Source organism: Balaenoptera ricei, chromosome 5 (genome assembly GCF_028023285.1).
Source record: "Balaenoptera ricei isolate mBalRic1 chromosome 5, mBalRic1.hap2, whole genome shotgun sequence".
In the NCBI taxonomy this organism is placed as follows: Eukaryota; Metazoa; Chordata; class Mammalia; order Artiodactyla; family Balaenopteridae; genus Balaenoptera; species Balaenoptera ricei.
The window spans coordinates 79,740,542-79,756,090 of record NC_082643.1 but is presented as its reverse complement, the minus strand read 5'-3'; the positions used below and the strand labels follow the sequence as shown (position 1 = coordinate 79,756,090).

The window sequence follows — 15,549 nt, the reverse complement described above, 5'->3', positions numbered from 1 at the left end:
CGGCACACCCTCTCCCGGGCCGGGGCTGGAGGCCGGGGGGGCGGGTTGAGGATGGACCGCTGGGGAGGGGAGAGATAGCGAAGGGAGGAAGGCCGCGACGGACCCGCACTGCAGCAGCTGTTGTCCGTGTGGGACTCGCCCGTCCCGGCCATGCCGCTCGCGAGTCAAACGGCGCAGTGGAGAGGGAGGAAGCATCGCTTCTCCCTCTCAGGTCCCTGGGGACCGAGTTGGGAGATCCCGGGTTCTGCCCTCCCCTCGCCTCCCCCGCGCTCGCCCTGCAGCGGAGGAGGAAACGCGAGCCGCGCGCAGACACCTCCTCCGCCGCCGCCGCCGCCGCCGTCCCCGCGCCTCGGTGCCTGTTGCTACCGCCGCCGCGGGACCCGCCGTGTCCTCAGCCGGCAGGAGAAGAGGCGGGAGCCTTCCCGGCGCCCCGCGGCGGGAAGAGAGCGGCCCGCCGGGCGCGATGCGCGCCTCGCCCGCCCAGGCCGTCCCCGGGCTTCCCCCAGCACCTGCGCGCCGCGGCCGGGCCCCGGGCTCCGAGCGCGCCGCCGCACAGGTAGGCGCTTCCTGGGGCCTCACCCACGCCAGCCCGCCGGCTCCTCGCTGGGCATCCCGGCCGACCCCAACCCCAGGAGGCCCCTGCGCGCCCGTGCCCGCGGAAAAGCTGGAATCGAGCGCTCCAGGGGCGTTCCTGCTGTCCTTGCCGCGCGGGGGTCTCTCGGGGGGAGGAAGTTCATTGCCACCTCGTTGTCCCCTACTTGGAAGAAAGCGAAACTCGTTCTTCGAGTTAAGAACGACCCTGGAGCTCCTGCAGGCACCCTCCCTCTGCCCCGCCCTTCACTCCCGCTCGCAGTCCTCGCATCTCCCCCCTCGCCGCTCCCGCCACGTATCTCTAGGGCTAGTGTGTTTGTTTGTAAGGCGACCAGGCGGAGGAAGGGCGGTCAGAGTGACCCCAGGCCACCCTGTAAAAGTTCAGGGTACTTTGCAGTAGCAACTTTGGCAGCTCCACCAGTGCGCTCAACTTTACTTTCTATGGGCACATCCTGTACCAGGCATTTTGAAACCCTGCTTAATTGTTTCTAGCAGCTTCCTGATCGGTCTGTGATTATGAGACCCCCTCAAACTTCGCCACACGTTGTTGTTGTGGGTGTGAGTGTGTGTGTGTGTGTTTAAAAGGGATGTCATTAACTTTGAAATCCACCTAGAGGCGGCTTTACGTGTGGCGATTTCATTTAAATAGATTGTTCTCTGGAAGTTACTTAAAAAGGAAAAAAAAAAATCGAAACTGATGATTGTTCCTCCCACCAAACAGTTTAGTTTTCAGAGTGCCCTACATTAATTCATGGGTATTCACTTCATAGATCGCTCGTTCTTCCTTTTAGATAATTGGGTGATTTCATTTATTAATATAATCAGACTTTGAAAGAGCATTTTTAAAGGACCTGGTTTAAATGGGTCACATCCACGAAACTCAGCTATCTCTACAAGTCCAAACTTCTAAACTTTTTGCTCTGTCCTTAAACGGAACTGCAGAGGCCTTGATAAAAACCCCTTCTTTGGGAAAGCAGAAATTCATTCTCTTCCCCAGACGTGAGAAGAGATTGGTGGGAGCTGAAGCACGGCCACCTCCGGGTTTTGTTGTGTTTTGGGAGCCTGCTGTGGGTGGGAGGGGTCGGGATAAGGAATGAACCGAGAGCTGTTCCAAGAGGCTGCGAATCCACCTTGCAGAATGACTCTTCATGTTTCTGAACACTTGATGTTCTGTCACTATCTTGGTCAGGGATCCCTGAAACAGCTGGGTTCCCCACCGTTTCCTAGAGCTGAGATGGCTTCTCTTGCTTGGGGAGGAGGTATGCCTCCTGCTCGTCTCCTTCCTGGGAATCTTGAAGAATGTCTTAAGGAATAAGGACATTGCATGAAAAAGTTTGCATAAAATAGGATTGACTGGGAATTCTCCTGGTCCAGTGGTTAGGCCTCTGCACCTGCACTGCAGGGGGCCTGGGTTTGATCCCTGGTGGGGGAACTAAGATCCTGAAAGCCGCCCGGTGTGGCCAATAAATAAATAAAAATAGAATAATTAGTAAAAATTAAAAAAAAAAAATAGGACTGACTGCTTTTGTAAACAGGTGTTTTACAGCTCTTTGAAGTGGAAAGCTCTGGCAGTCTTGAATCTGCCAGTTTCTTTTTTTTCCTACCAATGTATAGGGAAATAAGGCCATAAAAAGTGCTTGCTCTCCAGATTTCTCCATTAAGTACCCATTGACAAAACATGAGCTACTGGATAGTGAGCGCAGCTGTGAATTAAAGGGCGCTGTGGAAATGTTTAGGGGAAATTTTCTGAAGTGAACACAGTGGAGTATCCTGAGATTATCAGCTGAGTGCAAGGAGATATAGAAGGACTAAGTGTGGCTCAAAGTAGTAAATGAAATAAGCGATATTTAAGATAAATGCCTTTATGTGGATTTGTCCAGCCACTGGCAAACCAGTAAAATGGGGGAAATGTTCATTGGTGTAGGTATAAATTATTAGCATCAAAGTAAAGTTTTGCAAATGGAACTCTCCACTTAGTCTACCTGTATCTTTCCCACTGAGAGCTCTGGAGGTTTCTCCTTTCGCTATGGTAACATTTCTGGTTGGGTGCAGCCATGTCAGTGTTAACCTTTTGTCCCATGTGACATTGTTTGTCATAGTACCAGGCGGTTTGAGGAAGAAAAGGGCAACTCTGAAGAAATAATTCAGCTTGCCCCTCTTCCCTTATTACCAGCTGTTGATGGTCTCTGTGTCCCACTTCCCTAGGAGGCGACCTTCACCTGGGTGAAGTGGAGGGACCTGTGTTCGAATCCTGGTTCTGCCCCTTGCTGCTAGTATGACCTTGGGCAAGTGACCTCGTTTTTCTGTGCCAGCAACTTCCTTCTGGTCTCTCATCTTTCAGTTGGAGCTGATAATGATCATTATAGTCCATAATAGTCCTTATTTGGATATGATCAATAATGGTCCTTATTGGCCAGGGTTGTTTTGAGAGCTAAACCTGTTAACAGACTCACAGTTAGTGGTATTATGTGTTAACAGTTAATATTATTACTTTTAGGAGAAAAACTTAAAGCAGCCATGCAGCAGGGAGGGTTAGACCTAACCCCTAGAGGCCAGCTAGGCCCTCCCCCCAACCCCTTTGTCCTGTGTAATACAGTAGAAGAGAATACAAGAAGTGACAGTGGCATTCTAAAGGACTAGGCTTGAATTAGCTCTGATTTATATGGGAAGGGAATCACTCAAAACAGCATTACTTTATGTGTCAAATTAGAGAGGCAAAGCCTGGTACTGGAGCATCCTTGATGATGTGAATGTTAGAAGCACTGACTCCAGGAGCTCTGCGTGATAGTGAAATAGCCGACGGCTCCAAAGATCTTTGGGACTTGTGGGCGATTCCTGGGTGAGCAGCACACTGCTCTGATTGGGTAGGATTCTGTGCAGGAAATGGACAAAGAGCTGAGCCAAGCCAGTGATCCCACTGCATGAGATTATTCAGGTGGCAGAATAATCCTGTTCAGCCTCATGCCTACTCTATCTAGGGTAAAGAACGGAAAAATTAAGTCATTGATTCTCATGGGGAAATGAGTGGCCACTCGGGGTTCCCTGTCTATCCTGAAGGCCCCTGAGAGCTAATCAGTACTGACTGGCTCCTAACCTGGCCTGGAGCTAGAAGCTTCCAACAGCCCTCCTTCATCCATCTCTCTCGCCCTCCTCCCCTCCCACCAGCATTCTGAGGAGGTGAGAGGGGAGGCTGGGCCAGGGGATGTGGTATGGTTAGCTACTGGAAAGTCCCCATCCTACTCTCTGTGATTTGCTGGGAGGGAGTGGAGGGGGGCCTGGGAAGAGAGGGGGTTCCCAGTGGTGGCCAGCTGACTCCCACCTTCCCCTCTCTCTCTTCCTGATTAATAAACCCCACCCTTTCTTCACGTACCTCTCCCATGTTTATATTCTGGAAGGGAAGATGAGAGCAGCTTTCTATCCCCACACAATGCTGGGGACATTTGGTATTATACGTTATGAAAATGAGATTCACCAGATTTTAGAGACAGAAGAAAACTTGAGGATGGTCTTGTTCCATTCTTTTATAAGAATAAACTTGAGATTTGGAGAAGTAACTTGTTTTCTCAACTTCACACTTGAAAGTGTTTTCGTAAGAAAACTGAGGTTCTTTGCAGCACGTGGATGGGAGTCAGGGGCTTGGATTGTCCTAATTCTGTCACCAAACTTGGACAAGTCATTTGGCTTCTCCAGTTTCCTCATCTCCCTCACATATGAGGGAAATTTCTGAGCGGCTTGAAAGGACCTTTCTAGCTTTAAAATTTTGTGATTCTAGGTGCATGCTTCCAGGGATACGTAGCATAGCAGGGCTCACTAACAAGGTTATTGGAACTGTTCTAATAAAAGAGTATCTTTGTGTTTTGAGTTCTACCATGTTTATGGGCTGAGGTGGGTAGGAGTTGTGTGGAACGCAGACGGTCTCTGTAAGGGATAGGGCTTGTCCACAGGTGACTCTGCTACTGAGAACACGACTAGATGCTCGCCGGAATAACAGATCAGAGCATCTCTTTTCTCTTTTTCTTGAGGACATTACTTTTTAATGCACAGAATAATAACAGGTGGATCATGATGATTTCATAATGATAATTTTGAATTAAGAAAAGGACAATTTATTTTATTTCTTCTGTGTAAAGCATGTTACTTATGTTTACCAGGTTCTACTTAAGAATTTAAACAATGAAATGTATACATATGTAATTTATTTTTTAAATTCTGTTAAAATATAGTTAAAAAATCACACACAGAGATAAATCTTATTTATTTGAAAACATTCTCTTATATGAATTATTTAACCATTTGTGCTGGGTGCCTAAGTTTTCTACCCCCAAAATTAGAGAGAATTAGCGGAGAAGTAATTCTTTAAGAAGTGTGGCACTATCAGCTCTTCCTTCCCCTGAAGTCCCTAAATAATAAAATTTACCATATTTTATAAGATTTCAGGTTCATTTTATTCAAGACCCCTATGGCAGTGTTTGGGAAATAATCGTTTGGGTGAAATAGGACAAGCACTTAGATTCTGTTCCTCTTCTTACGTTTTCCTTGTAGTCCCTCTTACCTGTCCATGGCACTGCCCTTGCCACGAAAATCTAGTAGAAATCAGTGAAGGCTGTCTCAGATCAGAGTATTTCTTACTGAGGTCTGAGACACAAGAGGCTTCCTGGAATAAGTGGCTCTACCTGGGTCCTAAAGGATGGTCACAGATTGTGTGCAGATGATGTGGCTTGAGATGGCTTAAAAAATAATCTGATGGTTTGTTAGGATTATTCAAATGGTTCTTCTGTTTCATGGAACTTTTTTTTTTCTTTTTTTAAATTTAATTTTATTTCTTTTCTTTTTCTTTTTTCTTTTTTTCTTTTATTATTTTTTAATTTTTGGCTGCATTGGGTCTTCATTGCTTTGCGTGGGCTTTCTCTAGTTGCTGTGAGCAACTACTCTTGGTTGCGATGTACGGGGTTCTCACTGTGGTGGCTCCTCTTGTTGCAGAGCATGGGCTCTAGGCACGCGGGCTTCAGTAGTTGTGGCACGCGGGCTCAGTAGTTGTGGCTCGCGGGTTCTGGAGCACAGGCTCAGTAGTTGTGGCGCACGGGCTTAGTTGCTTGGTGGCATGTGGGATCTTCCCGGACCAGGGCTTGAACCCGTGTCCCCTGCATTGGCAGGCAGACTCTCAACCACTGTGCCACCAGGGAAGCCCTATTTATTTTCTTATACAGCAGGTTCTTATTAGTCATCCATTTTATACACATCAGTGTATACATGTCAATCCCAATCTAACAATTCATCACACCACCACCCCTCCCCCACCGCTTTCCCCCCTTGGTGTCCATACGTTTGTTCTCTACATCTGTGTCTCAATTTCTGCCCTGCAAACCGGTTCATCTGTACCATTTTTCTAGGTTCCACATATATGCGTTAATATACGATATTTATTTTTCTCTTTCTGACTTACTTTACTCTGTATGACAGTCTCTAGATCCATACACATCTCTACAAATGACCCAGTTTTGTTCCTTTTTTTTTTTTTTTAAAGATCTTTTTTTTTTTTTTAATTTTTTTTTTTTTTAATTTTTTTATTTATTTATGACTGTGTTGGGTCTTCGCTTCTGTGCGAGGGCTTTCTCCAGTTGTGGCAAGTGGGGGCCACTCTTCATCGCGGTGCGCGGGCCTCTCACTATCGCGGCCTCTCTTGTTGCGGAGCACAGGCTCCAGACGCGCAGGCTCAGTAATTGTGGCTCACGGGCCCAGTTGCTCCGCGGCATGTGGGATCTTCCCAGACCAGGGCTCGAACCTGTGTCCCCTGCATTAGCAGGCAGATTCTCAACCACTGCGCCACCAGGGAAGCCCTTGTTCCTTTTTATAGCTAAGTAATATTCCATTGTGTATGTGTACCACTTCTTCTTTATCCATTTGTCTGTCAATGGGCATTTAGGTTGCTTCCATGACCTGCCTATTGTAAATAGTGCTGCAGTGGACATTGGGGTGCATGTGTCTTTTTCAATTACGGTTTTCTCTGGGTATATGCCCAGTAGTGGGATTGCTGAGTCATAGGGTAATTCTACTTTTAGTTTTTTAAGGGACCTCCATACTGTCCTCCATAGTGTCTGTATCAATTTACATTCCCACCAACAGTGCAAGAGGGTTCCCTTTTCTCCACACCCTCTCCAGCATTTGTTGTTTGTAGATTTTCTGACGATGCCCATTCTAACTGGTGTGAGGTGAGACCTCACTGTAGTTTTGATTTGCATTTCTCTAATAATTACTGATGTTGAGCTGCTTTTCTTGTGCTTCTTGGCCACCTGTATGTCTTCTTTGGAGAAATGTCTATATAGGTCTTCTGCTCATTTTTTGGATTGGGTTGTTTGTTTCTTTAATATTGAGCTGCATGAGCTGTTTATATATTTTGGAGATTAATCCTTTGTCCGTTGATTCATTTGCAAATACTTTCTCCCATTCTGAGGGCTGTCTTTTTGTCTTGTTTGTAGTTTCCTTTGCTTTGCAAAAGCTTTTAAGTTTCATTAGGTCCCATTTGTTGATTTTTGTTTTTATTTCCATTGCTCTAGGAGGTGGATCAAAGAAGATCTTGCTGTGATTTATGTCAAAGAGTGTTCTTCCTAGTTTTCGTCTAAGAGTTTTATAGTGTCTGGTCTTACACTTAGAGCTCGAATCCATTTTGAGTTTATTTTTTGTATGGTGTTAGGGAGTGTTCTAATTTCATTCTTTTACATGTAACTGTCCAGTTTTCCCAGCACCACTTATTGAAGAGACTGTCTTTTTTCCATTGTATATCCTTGCCTCCTTTGTCATAGATTAGTTGACCGTAGGTGTCTGGGTTTATCTCTGGGCTTTCTATCCTGTTCCACTGATCTATATTTCTGTTTCTGTGCCAGTACCATACTGTCTTGATTACTGTAGCTTTGTAGTATAGCCTGAAGTCAGGGAGTCTGATTCCTCCAGCTCCGTTTTTTTCCCTCAAGGCTGCGTTGGCCTATTGGGGTCTTTTGTGTCTCCATACAAATTTTAAGATTTTTCATTCTAGTTCTGTAAAAAATGCCAATGGTAATTTGATGGGGATTGCATTGAATCTGTCAATTGCTTTGGGTAGCATAGTCATTTTCACAATATTGATTCTTCCAATCCATGAACATGGTATATCTCTACATCTGTTTGTATCATCTTTAATTTCTTTCATCAGTGTCTTATAGTTTTCTGCATAGAGGTCTTTTGTCTCCCTAGGTAGGTTTATTCCTAGGTATTTTATTCTTTTTGTTGCAATGATAAATGGGAGTGTTTCCTTAATTTCTCTTTCAGATTTTTCATCATTAGTGTATGGGAATGCAAGAGATTTCTGTGCATTAATTTTGTATCCTGCAACTTTACCAAATTCATTGATTAGCTCTAGTAGTTTTCTGGTGGCATCTTTAGGATTCTCTATGTATAGTATCATGTCATCTGCAAACAGTGACAGTTTTACTTCTTCTTTTCCAGTTTGTATTCCTTTTATTTCTTTGTCTTCTCTGATGGCCGTGGCTAAGACTTCCAAAACTATGTTGAATAATAGTGGTGAGAGTGGACATCCTTGTCATGTTCCTCGTCTTAATGGAAATGCTTTCAGTTTTTCACCATTGAGAATGATGTTTGCTGTGGGTTTTTTGTATATGGCCTTTATTATGTTGAGGTAGGTTCCCTCGATGCCCACTTTCTGGAGAGGTTTTATCATAAATGGGTGTTGAATTTTGTCAAAAGCTTTTTCTGCATCTATTGAGATGATCATATGGTTTTTATTCTTCAGTTTGTTAATACGGTGTATCACATTGATTGATTTGCGTATATTGAAGAATCCTTGCATTCCTGGGATAAATCCCGCTTGATCATGGTGTATGATCCTTTTAATGTGCTCTTGGATTCTGTTTGCTAGTATTTTGTTGAGGATTTTTGCATCTGTATTCATCAGTGATATTGGTCTGTAATTTTCTTTATTTGTGATATCTTTTTCTGGTTTTGGTATCAGGGTGATGGTGGCCTCATAGAATGAGCTTGAGAGTGTTCCTTCCTCTGCAATTTTTTGGAAGAGTTTGAGAAGGATGGGTGTTACCTCCTCTCTAAATGTTTGATAGAATTCACCTGTGAAGCCATCTGGTTCTGTACTTTTGTTTGTTGGAAGATTTTTAATCACAGTTTCAATTTCATGACTTGTGATTGGTCTGTTCATATTTTCTGTTTCTTCCTGGTTCAGTCTTGGAAGTTTATACCTTTCTAAGAATGTGTCCATTTTATTGGCTTAGAGCTGCTTGTAGTAGTGTCTTAGGATGCTTTGTATTTCTGCAGTGTCTGTTTTAATTTCTCCTTTTTCATTTCTAATTTTATTGATAAATAAAATTAATTTAAAATTTTATTAAAATAAAATTTTAATTAATAAGATTTTATTAAAATTAAAATTTTAATAAATAAAATTTATTAATCAATAAAATAAAATTTTATTGATTAATAAATTAATTTTATTGATTTGAATAAATCCCTCATCTTCTCCCTCTTTTTCTTGATGAGTCTGGCTAATGGTTTATCAATTTTGTTATCTTCTCAAAGAACCAGCTTTTAGTTTTATTGATCTTTGCTACTGTTTTCTTTGTTTCTGTTTCTTTTATTTCTGCTCTGATCTTTATGATTTCTTTCCTTCTGCTAACTTTGGGTTTTCTTTGTTCTTCTTTCTCTAGTTACTTTAGGTGTAAGGTTAGATTGTTTATTTGAGATTTTTCTTGTTTCTTGAGGTAGGCTTGTATTGCTATAAACTTCCCTCTTAGAACTGCTTTTGCTGCATCCCATAGGTTTTGGATCATCGTGTTTTCATTATCATTTGTCTCTACGTATTTTTTGATTTCCTCTTTGATTTCTTCAGTGATCTCTTGGTTATTTAGTAACGTATTGTTTAGCCTCCATGTGTTTGTGTTTTTTACCTTTTTTTCACTGTAATTGATTTCTAATCTCATAGCATTGTGGTCAGAAAAGATGCTTGATATGATTTCAATTTTCTTAAATTTACTGAGGCTTGATTTGTGACCCAAGATGTGATCTATCCTAGAGAATGTTCTGTGCGCATTTGAGAAGAACGTGTAATCAGCTGTTTTTGGATGGAATGTCCTATAAATATCATTTAAATCTGTCTGGTCTATTGTGTCACTTAAAGCTTGTGTTTCCTTATTAATTTTCTGTCTGAATGATCTGTCCGTTGGTGTAAGTGAGGTGTTAAAGTCCCCCACTATTATTGTGTTACTGTCGATTTCCTCTTTTATACCTGTTAGCAGTTGCCTTATGTATTGAGGTGCTCCTATGTTGGGCGCATATATATTTATAATTCTTATATCTTCTTTTTGGATTGCTCCCTTGATCGTTATGAGGTGTCCTTCTCTGTCTCTTATAATAGTCTTTATTTTAAAGTCTATTTTATCTGACATGAGTATTGCTCTTCCAGCTTTCTTTTGAATTCCGGTGGCATGGAATATCATTTTCCATCCACTCACTTTCAGTCTGAATGTGTCCCTAGGTCTGAAGTGGGTCTCTTGTAGACAGCATATATATGGGTCTTGTTTTTGTATTCATTTAGCGAGCCTGTGTCTTTTGGTTGGAGCATTTAATCCACTCATGTTTAAGGTAATTATTGATATGTATGTTCTTATTACCATTTTCTTAATTGTAATGGGTTTGTTTTTGTAGGTCCTTTTCTCCTCTTGTGTTTCCCACTCAGAGAATTTCCTTTAGCATTTTTTTGTAGAGCTTGTTTGGTGGTGCTGAATTCTCTTAGCTTTTGCTTGTCTGTAAAGCTTTTGATTTCTCCGTTGAATCTGAATGAGATCCTTGCCGGGTTGAGTAATCTTGGTTGTAGGTTCTTTCCTTTCATCACTTTAAATATGACATGCCACTCCCTTCTGGCTTGTAGAGTTTCTGCTGAGAAATCAGCTGTTAACCTTATGGGAGTTCCCTTGTATGTTATTTGTCGTTTTTCCATTGTTGCTTTCGATAATTTTTCTTTGTCTTTAATTTTTGCCAATTTGATTACTATGTGTCTCCGTGTGTTTCTCCTTGGGTTTATCCTGCCTTTGACTCTCTGCGCTTCCTGGACTTGGGTGGCTATTTCCTTTCCCATGTTAGGGAAGTTTTCGACTATAATCTCTTCAAATATTTTCTCTGGTCCTTTCTCTCTCTCTTCTCCTTCTGGGACCTCTGTAATGCGAATGTTGTTGCATTTAATGTTGTCCCAGAGGTCTCTTAGGCTGTCTTCATTTCTTTTCAATCTTTTTTCTTTATTCTGTTCCATGGCAGTGAATTCCACCAGTCTGTCTTCTGGGTCACTTATCGTTCTTCTGCCTCAGTTATTCTGCTATGGATTCCTTCTAGTGTATTTTTCATTTCAGTTATTGTATTGTTCATCTCTGTTTGTTTGTTCTTTAATTCTTGTAGCTATTTGTTCTTTAATTCTTCTAGGTCTTTGTTAAGCATTTCTTGCATCTTCTCGATCTTTGCCTCCATTCTTTTTCCGAGGTCCTGGATCATCTTCACTATCATTATTCTGAATTCTTTTTCTAGAAGGTTGCCTATCTCCACTTCATTTAGTTGTTTTTCTGGGGTTTTATCTTGTTCCTTCATCTGGTACGTAGACCTCTGCCTTTTCATCTTGTCTATCTTTCTGTGAATGTGGTTTTTATTCTGCAGGCTGCAGGATTGTAGTTCTTCTTGCTTCTGCTGTCTGCCCTCTGGTGGATGAGGCTATCTAAGAGACTTGTACAAGTTTCCTGATGGGAGGGACTGGTGGTGGGTAGAGCTGGCTGTTGATCTGGTGGGCAGAGCTCAGTAAAACTTTAATCCACTTGTCTGCTGATGGGTGGGGCTGAGTTCCCTCCCTGTTGGTTGTGTGGCCTGAGGCGACCCAACACTTGAGTCTACCCGGGCTCTTTGGTGGGGCTAATGGCAGACTCTGGGAGGGCTCACGCCAAGGAGTACTTCCCAGAACTTCTGCTGCCAGTGTCCATGTCCTCACAGTAAGACACAGCCAGCCCCCGCCTCTGCAGGAGACCCTTCAAGACTAGCAGATAGGTCTGGTTCGGTCTCCTATGGGGCCACCGCTCCTTCCCCTGGGTCCTGATGCGCACACTACTTTGTGTGTGCCCTCCAAGAGTGAAGTCTCTGTTTCCCCTAGTCCTGTCAAAGTCCTGCAATCAAATCCCACTAGCCTTCAAAGTCTGATTCTCTAGGAATTCCTCCTCCCGTTGCCAGACCCCAGGGTCAGAAGCCTGATGTGGGGCTCAGAACCTTCACTCCAGTGGGTGGACTTGTGTGGTATAAGTGTTCTCCAGTTTGTGAGTCACCCACCCAGCAGTTATGGGATTTGATTTTATTGTGGTTGCGGCCCTCCTACCATCTCATTGTGGCTTCTCCTTTGTCTTTGGATGTGGGGTATCTTTTTTGGTGAGTTCCAGTGTCTTCCTGTCGATGACTGTTCAGCAGTTAGTTGTGATTCTGGTGCTCTCACAAGAGGGAGTGAAAGCACATCCTTCTACTCTGCCGTCTTGCTATCTAATCCTCATGGAACTTTTTATTGAACAGTAAATAATTACCTAGTCTAAGTTACCATGAATCTTATGTCAGCAGAATCTGAATTGTTTATAAATAATTATGACTATGTCTGAAGTAGAACTTACTATTTCATAGTTTATTAACAGTGTTAAGGTCCAATCTATTTTTTACAAAGAAACTATGATGTGCTCCAGCTGGTTGAAAAGTGAAAACTCAAGGCATCCAAATAGTTTTGTCAGTGAAATGGCAGAACTAATTTGATGACTGATTATTTACCAAATGATTCAAATAATTAAATTGTGTAATTTTTTTTTTGCACTATGCATATATTCCCTTACAAGAAAACAAAGTAATTCTGCTACCCTTGTTGCCACCATATTAATAACTGCCTCATCTACACTAACTGATAGATCTTGCGCCTATCCTTCGTAATAATTCTAGTACTGCTTTAAACATGTCTTGGGATTACCAGCTGTCAACAGTTAGAACTTCAAACAGATTCAGTTATAGGAGTGGAAGCTGAGCCTGACATTTAATGCCACTTTCACCTGTAGGTGAGAGAAAAAAAAGGAGAGAGACAGAGACCATTATTTATGGGGTTATATGAACTTCAAGTCTGTTTTCATCATCAAGAGAAGCTGTACTTTAAAGGAAAAGAGACAGGGAATACACTTTCATGAAATACTTTAGCACTCTAAATAAAATATGGGTTTATTTCTGAACTTCTGAACATTTAAAGTTAAAAAATAAGCCCTTAACTATGTTCAAATTATATTATAAAAATTAATTCTTAGGATATATGCATATATATTACACACAAAAACATAGAGTAAAAAGAATAGACTTCAGTTCTAGTTCAGAAAAGGTTTAGAATTTGAATACTGGTTTTAGAGACCCCAAACCTTATGAGTTTAAGAAGCTTACAGACTTGTTGAGGGACACCTATTCAAACTTTTAAAAGTAAATATGATGATAGGTACAAAGTGCAACAGGACATGGTGATGGATGCCCTAAATCACCTTGCAAGGAAGAGGTGATAGTTGCTTGAACTAGGCCTTGTATATGAGTTGGGATTAGGTTAGAGGACAAGAGTGGGAGTCATTGCGAGAGTCTTCTTGGGTCTATCATGATTCTATTTTGTGAGCAGAGGCACTGACTGCTTTGTTCTGGACTACCTTTTCAATTTTTTTTTTTTTTTTTAATAGCAACAGCCATGGAAGATAGAAATAGTGTCTCTCTCTGGAGGACACTCCAGAATTGAAGGACAGACATGCTTACTCCCCACTATAAAATATTCAGTCCCCCAAAACTCAGGTGCCTTTCCTGTAACCCACTGTGGATACAGGTGTCACCTGGCCTGTGGGGGCTGAGGGTCAGGGAACCAACACAAATGCTGCCTCTGTGGCTACCGCTATTGCCCTGAGTAATAAATTGTGCTTTGTCTCTGACCCGGAAGTCTCATGTCCTCTACCAGGAGGCTAACTTGGGGCAGCCTAACTTGTGGCAGCCTGACTTGTTAGCTTGCAAGTAGGGTAAACTCTCAGGCCCTCTACAGTTGGTGCCAGGCATTGTGTTCCTGGGAGAGAGAACAGTATGCACTGCGGCACAGAGGTGTGAGAAATCACATCTCATATGGGGAACTGTGCCTAGTTACCTATCTTCAGAGCCAAAAAGTGCATGGAGGAGGGCATTTTAGGGGAGAATATGTAGTTGGAGATATAGACAGGACCAGATTCTGAAGAGATCCTAAATGCCTTGTAGAGGAGTTTGGATTTTATGGGGGCTGTGATTAAGGAATTTTAGCAGAGGAGTGATGTGGTCCATTTTATGGGTTAGTTGAATTACTCTAGGAAATATGTGAAGGCTGGATTGAAGATGGGGGCACCTTTTCTCCAGCTGAGAAAAGATAAGATATGTTTAGATGTGAAGTCAGTTTAGAAGTAGTGATAGGGTGAAGAAGGGATCTGAATGACTATCTTAGTCCGTTCAGGCTGCTGTCACAGAACATCACAGACTGGGTAGTTTATAACAACAGAAACTTATTTCTCACTGTTCTGGAGGATGGGAAGGCCAAGGTCAAGGTGCTGGTGGATTCAGTATCTGGTGGTGGCTGGCTTCCTGGTTCATAGACTGCTATCTTTTCCCTGTGTCCTCACATGGTAGAAGGGGAAAGAGAGCTCTCTGGGTCTCTTATAAGGGCACTAATCCTATTCATATGGGTTCACCTCCCAAAGGCTCCACCTCCAAACACTATCACAATGGGGATTAGGATTTCAACATATGAATGGAGGGAGGATGGACACAAACATTCAGTCTACAGCAATGACTCCTTGGCTTTTGACTGGGCCAATAAAATAAATCGTGATGCTGTTGCAGAGATGTAGCTTATGGGAAGGAAGAGAAGTTCTGGAAAGCAGGGAGGTGAGACTGAATTAGTTTTAAAACAGCTAAATTGAGGCTGAGGTGCTATCTGGGTAGGATATCCAGATAGAAATACTTAATAGACTATCCTGATCTGGAACTCAGGAAGGAGACAAACATATGGGAATCATCAGGGTTTATGTGGTAGATGCATTCTTGTGCAGCGTTTAGGAGGACAGGTTGAGAATCAGGTACAAACTCAAATCACCTGTGATAAGCGACTCACGCTCTCTGGACCTCAGTTTCCTAGGTCGTAAAAATGGCAATAATAGTAGTCTTTAACTGAGACCAAGGTGAGAGATGAAGGGTGTTATGAAAATGAAATGAGAACACTTGCAAAGTGCCTGGTACCTAATGAAAGTAAGCTGTTATCAGTGGCAGCAGGAGTATTAGAATGTGGTCACTGGCATCAAGAGATTAGGTGAAATTGTCCAAAGGATGCAGGTGGAATGAGGGGAGAGGATGGAGTCAAGCAAGGGCGAAAAGCCATTAGGGAACTGAAAAGAAGCAACCAGAGAGGTAAGAGGAGAACCAGAAGAGTTTCAAGCAGGATGGAGTGGTCAACATTGAGAAATTCGTCAGAAGGGACAAGGCAGCTAAGGACTAAAAGTCCCCCTTTGAATTTCACAACCAGAGGATGTGGGCGACCCTAATGGGAGCAATTGCGGAGGCTCTTCATTACTTCTGGCTGCAATCTAGATTGTGGATGGGCAGGAGGGAGTAGAGACAGCAAGTGTAGACTTTACCTTGAAGACAGTTGTGTAGGGAAAGAAGAGTTGAGGCCGGGGGAGGTTTGAGGTCAAGGGAAAATATCTTTTTTTTTTGGATGGGAGAGACTTCATTCACTCTCTTAAAATATCTATTGAGCCTATTCTGAGTCAGGCTCTGTGGGTGAATAAGATGCAGTCTCCGTCTTCATAGAATTTCTTCTTAGCATGTGTATATATGATCAGGGAATACATGAGAGAATGAAGGTCC

The 15,549-nt window shown here is 42.7% G+C and overlaps 1 protein-coding gene across 6 annotated transcripts in view; it reads left to right on the top strand.

Annotated features, from left to right (window-relative positions):
* The first annotated feature begins 479 nt into the window (after window positions 1-479).
* Window positions 480-15,549, top strand: part of TBC1D1 (TBC1 domain family member 1) — a 289,772-nt gene continuing 274,702 nt past the window's right edge. For all 6 annotated transcript variants that reach the window (XM_059923208.1, XM_059923211.1, XM_059923206.1 and 3 more), the window contains exon 1: window positions 480-556. The gene's annotated coding sequence lies outside the window, so the exon portion shown is untranslated. The remainder of the gene's footprint in view (window positions 557-15,549) is intronic.